The sequence below is a fragment of the Nerophis ophidion genome, linkage group LG03 (genome assembly GCF_033978795.1).
Source record: "Nerophis ophidion isolate RoL-2023_Sa linkage group LG03, RoL_Noph_v1.0, whole genome shotgun sequence".
In the NCBI taxonomy this organism is placed as follows: Eukaryota; Metazoa; Chordata; class Actinopteri; order Syngnathiformes; family Syngnathidae; genus Nerophis; species Nerophis ophidion.
The window spans coordinates 24,337,980-24,350,605 of NC_084613.1; the positions used below are offsets into that span (position 1 = coordinate 24,337,980).

The 12,626-nt window shown below is 41.3% G+C and overlaps 1 protein-coding gene across 1 annotated transcript in view; it reads right to left on the reverse strand.

Moving 5' to 3' along the window:
- Positions 1 to 2,424, reverse strand: part of LOC133549338 (monoacylglycerol lipase ABHD2-like) — a 21,624-nt gene extending 19,200 nt beyond the window's left edge. The window contains exon 1 of the mRNA XM_061894639.1: positions 2,130 to 2,424. The gene's annotated coding sequence lies outside the window, so the exon portion shown is untranslated. The remainder of the gene's footprint in view (positions 1 to 2,129) is intronic.
- Between the last annotated feature and the right edge of the window lie 10,202 nt (positions 2,425 to 12,626).

Sequence of the window (12,626 nt, forward strand, 5' to 3'; positions counted from 1 at the left end):
TAAACATATTTTAAATTCTGTTTTATACGTTAACAATTACAGTTGTACAGTATTTACTTAATTGCTTATTTCCCACCCGATGTAGATAGTGGCATCGAACCAGTTTCAATTAAAGTTTTAATAGAAGTTTTTTTTCACATTTTATAGCAGAGAAAAGACCACCACAATGCGGGGAGAGCAAAGGACATTACATCCAGCCAAATGGCCAGTGCAGTTTTTTTGCACTTTTATTCAATCAGTGGCGCCCACATAACTATTTGGAATGTCTTGTTAGTCTGGCTTTACAAATGACTCGTGTCCTGTAAGGGAAAAACCCATGACCCATGACAAGGGTGCCAAAACATTTACCACTGTGAGCCACAGACTGACAAATCTAAGGATACGAGGACCATTTTGGTAGTTTTCGCCTTCAAAACAAGTACAATAAAGTTATTGTGTTTAAAAGAACGTCAAAATGCTATTTTGATAGAAATGTTATCCGTCCATCTTAAACCGCTTGTCCCTCTTGCCAAAGCCGAACTGAAATGCTAATAGTTGACCAGAAAGCATCAAGTAAAAAAAATATGAGCTAAAATAGCTAGCATGCGAACAGTGTTATGAAAACATGCTAACAATGGCAGGCTTACAGTTAGCAATGGCGAAACACCAAAACAAATGACACCGAGGTGTATACCTGTTAGATTAGCTAAAATGCTAGAATGCTAATGGTAGATTGTCCACCCTGAAATTGATCGAGTCATACCAAAGACTATAAAAATGGGATCCATTGCCTCCCTGCTTGGCACTCAGCATCAAGGGTTGGAATTTGGGGTTAATTCAACAAATTGATTCACCGCTGCTGCTCACTGCTCCCCTCATCTTGCAGGGGGTGAACTAGGGGATAGGTCAAATGCGGAGGACAAATTTCACCACACCTGGTGTGTGACAGTCATTGTTACTTTAACTTTGAAATTAAAATTCTAACTGAAACATGCATCAAATACGAAAATATAGTACTCTGATGGGTGTACATGAAAAAGATGCAAGGGTGCGAATGTAACCAAGTATGACTGAGGTGTATGCCTACAAAATTTGTTTGAAAAAGTTCGCATTCTTGCTAAGGGTGTGGGAAAAATCGATTCGAATACAAATTGCGATGCTCACGTTGTGCGATTCAGAATCGATTCTCTTTTTTTTTTAATCTTTTTTTTTTTATCAATCCAACAAAACAATACACAGCAATACCATAACAATGCAATCCAATTCCAAAACCAAACCTGACCCAGCAACACTCAGAACTGCAATAAACAGAGCAATTGAGAGGAGACACAAACACGACACAGAACAAACCAAAAGTAGTGAAACAAAAAGGAGTTATCAACAACAGTATCAATATTAGTTATAATTTAAGCATAGCAGTGATTAAAAATCCCTCATTGACATTTTCATTAGACATTTATAAAAAATAAAAAAAACAAGTGTCACAGCGGCTTACACTTGCATCGCATCTCATAAACTTGACAACACACTGTGTCCAATGTTTTCACAAAGATAAAATACGTCGTATTTTTGGTTTGTTTAATAGTTAAAACAAATTTACATTATTGCAATCATTGTCCTTTACAATTATAAAAGCTAAAAAAAAAAAAATCTACTACTCTGCTAGCATTTCAGAAGACTGGGATAGATCCTGCTGAAATCCTATGTATTGAATGAATACAGATTCGTTTTGAATAGGAAAAATATTGTTTTTGAATCGAGAATCACGTTGAATAGAAAAAAAATCGATATATAATCGAATCGCGACCCCAAGAATCGATATTGAATCGAATCGTTGGGCACCTAAAGATTCACAGCCCTAGTGCTTTCATTTGAGAAGTAAAAATATTCACGCTGCAAAATTTGCAAAAAAAAAGCGAGCATGCTTATATTAGAACGCTAACGATTGTGCCGCGGTCCGTTAAAAATTAGCTACTGTCTGCAAATGGCCCCCGAGCCGCACCTTGGACAACCCTGCCCTACGACATCATGCACAACCCTAAAGAGTTTTCAGGTCATGTTTTGGGTGTAGGTACTGCTTGATGAATAAAATACACAGCAACAAGTGAACAGAATGAGAGTAATGGGAAAAAAAGAGGCATGAATAAAACCTGAAGTGTCCTTCGGCTGCCTTGGTCGCTCAGTCCGCACTTCAATTAGATCAAGAGTCCTCAGGTCTCGGCTGCTTCTTCTACTCTTTCTTGTACCTTTCTTCCGCAAACTTGCCAGGAAAGACGCGGGGTTTCAACAACAATTGACTTTAAGCAAAAGTACGTGCGTATTTAAAAAAAAAGGGGGGGGGGGGGGGATTCAGTTCCCTTTTCGGTGAGGTTTTATAGTCCGTAACGATTCCGCCTAGTTCCACCCAGACTTGTTCCTTGTGTTTACAGCCCGGATTGAGTGAACAGCTCACGGTGCGTTCACGCCCACGCCAAAGCTCAGATTTCAGGGCGTCACCACGCAGCTAAACGGCAAACTATATATATAAATATATTTACGTTTCTTACCATCAACACTGGACCCAATGACTCACCATAACCCTTCTGCTTTGGTTAGTCCTCAAAAGGTCACTCTTTTAAGAAAATTTACCACTTTCTTTTGAAACTTTCATCATGTCCCACTTTGTGTAAACGCAACATCAACAGTTTCACTTCCTACTTGAAAGACCAAGCAAAGTGATTATTGTGTCATCACGTTGTAAGTAATTTGATTCAATTCCACTTCGCACGTTTGCTCTTTTGTACTTTATGATGTCACAACTTCCGCAAAAACTGAACACATTTTTACCTCGGAGGCACTGATACATATATACCATAATATACAAAATAATATGATTTATGAACGTTTAACTGTAGCTTTGCATCACATCAATCATACTTTGAACTGTATTAGAATACAATCAGGTAGACTTTCTTCTATAGACTTTCTTTGAAGTAATTCAACCACTAGGGGGCGCCCATGTATAACTCTCCATCATAATACAGTATAACTAAGTATTTACACTTAAATGTATGCGATGAGGTTGCGACTTGTCCAGAGTGTACGCTGCCTTCCACTTGATTGTAGCTGAGATAGGCACCAGCAACCCCAAAAGGGAATACGTGGTAGAAAATGGATGGATGGATGGATGTATGAATGCATGATTTATAGAAAATACATGATGTACAAAACGTCTTAAAGCCATCAATATCTATATTATTTAATATACCAAGACGTTCAATGAATTACACAATCCTTGCAAAATGTATTTAGGTAGTTTAACAAAAAAAAAATTGTATTATGTTGCATGAGTACACATAGTGTAATTTATATGATTAAATTTGATTTATCCATCCATCCATTTTCTACCGCTTATTCCCTTTCGGGGTCGCGGGGGGCGCTGGCGCCTATCTCAGCTACAATCGGGCAGGAGGCGGGGTACACCCTGGACAAGTCGCCACCTCATCGCAGGGCCAACACAGATAGACAGACAACATTCACACTCACATTCACACACTAGGGCCAATTTAGTGTTGCCAATCAACCTATTCCCAGGTGCATGTCTTTGGAAGTGGGAGGAAGCCGGAGTACCCGGAGGGAACCCACGCATTGACGGGGAGAACATGCAAACTCCACACAGAAAGATCACGAGCCTGGATTCGAACCCAGGACTGCAGGACCTTCGTATTGTGAGGCAGACGCACTAACCCCTCTGCCACCGTGAAGCCCTAATTCTCAATATTTTTGTTGATTATAGCTAACAGTTAATAAAACACCCCATTCACTGTCAAATTTTTGTCATGAATTGTCAATCAACTTTACACACGTACACTATATTGCCAAAAGTATTTGGCCACCCATCCAAATAATAATAATAATAACTTAGATTTATATCGCGCTTTTCTAAACACTCAAAGCGCTCACAGAGAAGTGGGACTCAACATTCATTCATACCTGGTGGTGGTAAGCTACATCAATAGCCACAGCTGCCCTGGGTTAGACTGACGGAAGCGTGGCTGCCAGTTTGTGCCTACGGCCCCTCCGACCACCACCACCTATCATTCATTCATCATTCATTCACCAGTGTGAGCGGCACCGGGGGCAAAGGGTGAAGTGTCCTGCCAAGGACACAACGGTAGCGAGTTTTGGATGTCAATAGGTGGGAAGCAAATCTGCAACCCTCAGGTTTCTGGCCGGCCGCTCTACCCACTACGCCATGCCTCCCCAACGATCAGAATCAGGTGTCCTAATCACTTGGCTCGGCCACAGGTGTTTAAAATCCAGTTCTTATGCATGGAGATTGTTTATACAAACATCTGTGAAAGAATGGGCCGCTCTCAGGAGCTCAGTCATTTCCAGCGTGGAACTGTCATAGGATGCCACCTGTGCAACAAATCCAGTCGTGAAATTTTCTCACTCTTAAATATTCTAGAGTCAACTGTAGTCTTTATTATAAAAAAAATGGAAACGTTTGGGAACAACAGCACCAATATAGGCCACGTAAACTGACAGAGAGGGGTCAGTGGATGCTGAAGCGCATAGTGCAAAGACTTTCTGCACAGTCAGTTGCTACAGAGCGCCAAACTTCATGTGACCTTCCAATTAGCCCACGTTCAGAACGCAGAGAGCTTCATGAAATGGGTTTCCATGGCCGGGCAGCAGCATCTAAGGCATACATCTCCAATTCCAATGCAAAGTGTCAGATGCAGTGGTGTAAAGCACGTCGCCAATGGACTTTAGAGCAGTGGAGACACCTTCTCTGGAGTGATGAATCACACTTTTCCATCTGGTAATCTGATGGACCAATGGACCAGTTTGGGTTTGGAGGTTGCCAGGAGAATGATACATTTCGGACTGCATTGTGACGAGTGTGAAATTTGGTGGAGGAGGAATTATGGTGTGGGGTTGTTTTTCAATAGTAGGGCTTGGCCCCTTAGTTCGAGTGAGAGAAACTTTGAATGCTCCAGGATACCAAAAGATTTTGTCACGGCGCGGCCACATTCCTTTATGCGCCCTCATGCGCGCTTCAGCGTGCTTCCAGGCACACTCCTCTATGCAGCATGCTATCATGCACGCCCCCTTCCTCAGAGTGCTCGCCAGCGCGCAGTTCTTCTGCCATGGACGCGCACCAGCGCAGCCGTTCGAAATCAACAATCAACGCACCTGAAGCTGATGACACGACACACTTTTTAGACCAGCACAACCTGCGTTCCATTGCCAGAACGTAGCGATCTGTATGGTACAGTGTAATACGTCTCTAACCTTCTCTCTTTCTCTGTACCTCTGTCCTTGTGCTCACCTATCCTTGTCATTTTCCTTGTCCCCTCTGGACACGGACCTCAGGACGCCTCTTTCCAGCTTCACGGACCCCCCCTGCTTGGATCACGGACCTTCGTTTGCCTTTTCCGACCAACACGCACATACAACAAACTACTGGTAACATTTTCATTGTTGATACGTCACATAGCCCTGCTTCAAGCCGTGCTTCACACGCGGTATAGCTCGGTTGGTAGAGCGGCCGTGCCAGCAACTTGAGGGTTGCAGGTTCAATCCCTGCTTCTGCCATCCTAGTCACTGCCATTGTGTCTTTGGGCAAGACACTTTACCCACCTGCCCCCAGTGCCACCCACACTGGTTTGAAATGTAACTTAGATATTGGGTTTCACTATGTAAAGCGCTTTGAGTCACTAGAGAAAAGCGCTATATAAATATAATTCACTTCACTTCACATAGTAACATACACACAACACCGCATCATCAAAGCTCAAAATAAACCAGTTGAGCCTTACATCTGCCCCTTTGCCGTCTCCTTCCTCCCTGGTAGCGTTACACATTTTTGACAATTCCATGCTTCCAACCTTGTGGGAACAGTTCAAAGCGGGCCCCTTCCTCTTCCAACGTGACTGTGCACCAGTGCGCAAAGCAAGATCCATAGAGACATGGATGACACAGTCTGGTGTGGATGAACTTGACTGGCCTGCACAGAGTCCTGACCTGAACCCGATAGAACACCTTTGGGATGAATTAGAACAGAGACTGAGAGCCAGGCCTTCTCGGCCAACATCAGTGTGTGACCTCACCAATGCGCTTTTGGAAGAATGGTGGAAAATTCCTATAAACATTCCGCAACCTTGTGGACAGCCTTCCTAGAAAGGTTTAAGCTGTAGTAACTGCAAAAGGTGGACCAACATCATATTGAACACTATGAGTTAGGAATGGGATGGCACTTCAAGTTCATATGTGAGTCAAGGCAGGTGGCCAAATACTTTTGGCAATACAGTATATATTGAGATGCACCTGTATATTTGAAATATATATGCATGTTCATAATATGCAATTCTTAATATTGTATACATGGATACTCTTTTACAGTTAAGCTGCCAGAAAAGCAAGGTAAAAAAAAAAAAGGTGATCAAAATATTAGCAATATCGCTGAGTAACAAATAAGCTATGCTTCTTCCTACTCCTTTTCGCACATGTTGAATTTTGCAAATGTAAACGTGACCTTTATCATCGTTCGTTCGCCATTTATAAGGGTTTAGGTTAATTTCGAACATGGGTACTGTCACAATATGATACATCACATATTTGACATGTTTTCGTTTCTCCTTACAACATGTCCGAGAAGGAGTGGGAAGAGGCAAAGCTTACTTAATCCTACCCCTTTTACAATTCCTAGCAATTACTAAGACTTATGTTCACTTCCAGTTCTCATCAAGTCAATGAACTCTAAATACAAGAGTTGTCTTATGTAAATAATTAAGTCAGTTATGATTCACATAATGACATGAATATTATCTCATTTTCAATAAGGTTCAATACATTTATCAGAGTTATTCTCCCTTGTACTTTACACTTTTAGTTTGAACAGCCTCTTATCACCGGCATGACGCATTATAATTGTATGCTGCTCCTAAATGCAACCACAACAATAATAGACATATTTGAAAAACTAATATTACACAGACCTCCCCAAACCAGTTCCAAGCGTTTGTGTTAACTTTGCTCTGCAAAAATGTTTGGTCTAACTATGATAGTTGTTGAAGTTTTTCACATTTCACGGTTTTGTTATTGACGTGTAATCAACGTATTATTGATAATACTATGTCAAAATCTCTTCAAACGTGTCCCATTCTTTTGTGCAGCAAACACTTTCATTTGTGCTGTTGCATTTTTTAAGTTATCAAGATTTTATGCGTTTTAATGTTATTAACATGTAATTACATGCCATTAACCATGACTCGACTCTAACTCTGTCAAAATCTCCCCAAACTATTCCCATTAGTTTGTGCTTCGATTGTGCTGGTTTGTGCTGCAAACTTACTTGGGCTTAACTATTATTATTTTATGTTATTATTGTTTTGTGAGTCACCTGTGTGAAGTTGTCTATATTTGTGCTTTGTTTTTGCTGCAAACACTTTTGTTTGTGCTTTTAATTTTTTTAAGGAATTAACGTTTTCTGGTATTATTGTGGTATTATTCATAACTAGACCCTAACTATGTCAACATCTCCCCAAACGTGTTCAATTTGTTTGTGCGTCATTTGTGTTTTTCAGTGCTGCAAAAAAAAGTAGCGTTTATAACGTTTTATTGATCTTGTTATGAATCATAATTCGTTAATAACTACAATACTGTTAGAGTTAGACCAACATTTTTTGCAGTACAAACAAGCACGAACGGGGCTGCATTCAGGACCTTCGTATTGTGAGGCAGACGCACTAACCCCTCTGCCACCGTGAGGCCCATAGATATAGACATATATATATATATATATATATATATATATATATATATATATATATATAGGCCGGATTGTACACGCTGGATCCGTAGTTTGTGGGACCACTGTTTTAAAGTGAACCTGTGTGGGAGACACTAACGCAGGACACATGTGAAAGAATTAGTAGTAACAGTATTCCTTTAAAGGTTTTTGTCTTGCTGGGATCATTCCACATCACAGATTAGGATCTAACAGGCTTCGGTCTCATTGAATGTTTAAATTCTTTTTCATAATAAAAGTCTTTGAAGTCATGAGGGGGGAAAAACTTCAGAGGAATATCTTAATACAGCGCGCATATAATGCAAGGGTGTTATGGTACGGTATGTGCCCCGGTTTTACGGTCAGGGTAAATTATTAAAAGTTTAGAATTTCAGTACAGTTACAATTCTGATACGATGTTTACTCCCCTTTCTTCCCATCACTTTTCATAAACACAACATTTTGTTCATCGCTGATGTTTCAGGTAACTTGGATCAAAGGTAATCACCATATACTTGTACTGTTTCTCTAAACTGGCTCACATTGGAACATTATCAGAGGTCTCTGCTCAGTTCGTTACACAATTTTACCCCACTGTGGAGGGGGCGTGGCCTGCGGGCCTGCAGCGGAACGGGGTGTGCCAGGACCGGCCTCGAAGTCAGCGACAGGTGCGCAGATGGCCCACCTGGGCCTTGTTATCTAATCACCTGTCGTTCTGTATAAGCAGCAACCGGGAGGAGAGACGGGGTGGAAACTGGAGTAAGAGCACGAGCGAGATCGAGCGCGAGAGCACGGATGGATAGAAAAAGAGAGACCAACAGACAACTGCTGAAAAGCAACCTGAGGGCATTATCAAAAAGTGAAATGTATTGTAACCCTGAACCGGGCTCTCATGTCGGTGATTGGTGGTCAGAAGAACCCTCTGAAGGGCAACCTCCACATCCACATTTTGATATGCTAAAATTGTTTTAACTTTGTGAGAAATGCTTAATATAATTCCCCCTGTGCCCCTGTGGGCGTATTTCTCCTTTAAAGACAAAAATATAAAAGATATAAATATTTTAAAAATAGTTCTTGGTTTCAAGGGGAATACGTGTAAGCCATGTTCATCTGTGTCTGCAAAAAAATGTGTATTGACAGGCAGAACTATTCAATGTGCATCCAGTAGATGGCAGAAGATACGCTAAGTATCGATCGGTCTTGGAGGAGCTGAGCCGGAAGGCAGAGCTCTCAATTTACCGGTCGATATTCTTTCCTATCCTCATCTATGGTCTTGAGCTTTGGGGTTGTCTGAAAGGACAAGATTGTGAATGCTGGAAGGACTGTCTTGGTTGACAAGGGTAGGGTTTTCTCTTAAAGAAGAGGAACCGGAGTGTAACCTGTGTATCCACTATCATACGTTTTTTATCATGTGGTGTGCCTTGAGGTTTTTCATTGGCATTTTTGCCCTTTGAGGCAGTTTCAATTTTCTTTTTAAATTATATTTTTTGAACGTGTCGCGGGCCATTTTAAAAAGCAAACAGCGAGCCAAAAATTACAGACGGGCTGTACTTTGGACAGCTATGCTTTATGCCTTTTAGATAAGCCTGAAATAAGATAAGAGTGTTCTATTGTTTATATGTTGAAGAGAAACTGCAATTTTTTTTTTTAGAATGTTACCTATCATTCACAGTCCTTATGTAAGACAAAATCATGTGTTCTAAGTCAAGGGTGTCAAACTCATTTTAGATAGGGGGCCAAAAAGAGAAAAATCTACTCCCAAGTGGGCCGGACTGATAAAATCATGGCAGGATAACCTAGACATTAGTTCAGATTGCTTTCTTTGTTTAAAAATAGAACAAGCACATTCTGAAAATGTACAAATCATAATGTTGTTCAGTTTTTTTTACACTTACATGTTGGGGTTAATGGTATTCTATCTTTATTTGTCGTTATTTATATTCTCTGAATAAATTGTGATAATTTTCCAGTCCACTCATTGGTGTTCATTTTCAATCTATCAAGATAGAAAAAATATATCAAAATCAAATTACAGTATGTTATTTATGTAGTTTGATTATTTTCCTCGACTGATGTATTAACATTATGTGGTTTATTTTTTCCTGCTTGGCACTCAGCATCAAGGGTTGGAATTGGGGGTTAAATCACCAAAAATGATTCCCGGGCGAGGCCACTGCTGCTGCTCACTGCTCCCCTCACCTCCCAGGGGGTTATCAAGGGTGATGGGTCAAATGCAGAAAATAATTTCACCACCCCTAGTGTGTGTGTGACAATCATTGGTACTTTAACTTTTAACTTTAACATATGTTATACTTGCCAACCTTGAGACCTCCGATTTCGGGAGGTGTGGGGTGGAGATGTGGGCTGGGCGTGGGTGATGGGTGGGGCGGAGGCGTAGTTGGGGGCGTGGTTGGGGCGGGAGGCATGGTTAAGACGGGCGGCGTATAATTCACCAACTCGAGTATTTTATATATATTTCATATATATATACGTATATATATATATATATATATATATAAATATATATGTGTATGAAATACTTGACTTTCAGTGAATTCTACTATTTTACTATGTATAAAAATAAAAGAAATTGTTGAATTTCCGACGGCACCTATCAAATACACAGGAATAAAAACACAGTTGTTCTACTAACTGTACTGTGCTTGCTGGTTACTAAAAAAACAACAACAACAACACTTACCTTTCACTATTTGAGTAACCTTTGTTCTGCCATTTGCGTATTGGCGAGCGATCTCCGAATCCGGGAACATCCTTCAAGGATTTGTTGTAGACATCCGCAAATGAGAACGTGATGTTGCTTCCAGCTATCAGCATAGCCATCTCTGTCCCAGCATAAGATACACCATCGGGTCTCCATTTTGCGAGGTGGGCCATAATACTGGGTTGTGAATGATGCTGTGCTCCGGACACTTTGTGCTTTGCTGACTGACCGTTCATGCCTGAGTATATCCGTTCGGCCACCGTGTTCAATGGAGAAGTCTGTTTTACAAAATTTACAGCCAACATACCCCTTCCCCTTCGAACTCTCCTGGATAAACTGAAATTCTTGTTTCCATTCGTTTTGGAACTTGCAAGCGTATTTCTTCATTTTGCTCATCGACGGTGTAATATATTGGGTTGGAGTCAATAACCAGGCGACGTGATGAAGTTACGTCTCTTTACTGTGGGCTTCAGAACAGACTCCCTAATGCATATGTTCTTCGACTGCACTTAAATGTAGAATACATTTAAATCCTATTCTATGTACAGAAGAATATCAATATTGTCCTGTTTAAAAGGGTCACAAAATTGAGTCAGGTCTGCATGGTGCGCCTGAATTTCGGGAGATTTTCGGGAGAAAATTTGTCCCGGTAGGTTTTCGGGAGAAGCGCTGAATTTCGGGAGTTTCACGGAAAATCCGGGAGGGTTGGCAAGTATGACATATGTAGCATCATCTACAAAATTTGCGATATCAAGTGGACACATTTAGAACAGCTGTTTCTTTCATTCAAAAATTTCAGCGACATTTTTATACTTAGCAAACTCAAACCACGGGCCGGATAAAACCTGTTCGCGGGCCTGACTCGGCCGTCGAGCCGTATGTATGACACCCCTGTTCTAAGTCATAAAGTACAAGGTGGCTAACAAGACAGCTAATGAGAGTACACTATTCACCACATAAAGCCCTCTTAAAAACATAAAAAACCCGCCAACAATACTCCTTTTACATTTCCATCCATCCATTTCCTACCGCCTATTCCCTTTGGGGTCGCGGGGGGCGCTGGTGCCGATCTCAGCTACAATTGGGCAGAAGGCGGTGTACACCCTGGACAAGTCGCCACCTCATCGCAGGGCCAACACAGATAGACAGACAAGACAACATTCACACTCACATTCACACACTAGGGCCAATTTAGTGTTGCCAATCAACCTATCCCCAGGTGCATGTCTTTGGAGGTTGGAGGAAGCCGGAGTACCCGGGGAGGACATGCAAACTCCACACAGAAAGATCCCGAGCCCGGACTTGAACCCTGACTACTCAGGACCTTTGTATTGTGATGCAGACGCACTAACCCCTCTGCCACCGTGAAGCCCCCTTTTGCATTTCATGAAATTAATAATAAAAAGTATTTGCGATATTGTTATTATAAGAGCTAAAGCAGACAAACTTTTTAGTGGTGCCGCAAACTAACTTGTGCTGCTATATTAACGTATTTAGCTGGTGAGCTGCTGCATCATCTCTGAGTTGGTAAAAGTAATTCTACAATACAAATCCCGCCTCTCACCTGCGGTTGTGACCATTTATTGAGAGATTGGTCAACTTTGAAATTCAAGTTAGATTTGGAGTTGGTGAGAACGACGCAAAATGACACTCACTCCTTTAAGGCACTTTTTTTAGACCGCCGTAAGGATTATGATTAATTCTTTATCTAAACGGGAAGATATAAACATCCAATCCGTCAGAATTCCATTGAACACAGATATTGTACAGTAAGTGATTGTTTTATTATGTTTGTGTGGAAGTCTCTTTCTTCCAGGTTCTTCGGACCACCAATGCTCCTTTTCAGGTTTTTAGACACTGTTTTATTTAACAGATAAAGTCTCTTTCGTGATTTTCAGCAAGTGTCTTTGGTCTGTCTGTCAGTCTCGCTCTCTCTCTCCTTCATGGCTGCTGCCTTTAACAGAGCAACATGTGATGAGATAAATGCGCCCAGGTGGGCCACCTACGCACCTGTCGCTGATCTCAAAGCTGGTCCTGGCACACCCCGCTTCGCTGCAGGTCTGCAGCCCCCCCCCCCCTATTTGTAGTTTGTATTTCTTGTTTAGCTCGAAACAATGCTGCTACTTGCTGGATCTGCTAATCACTTTG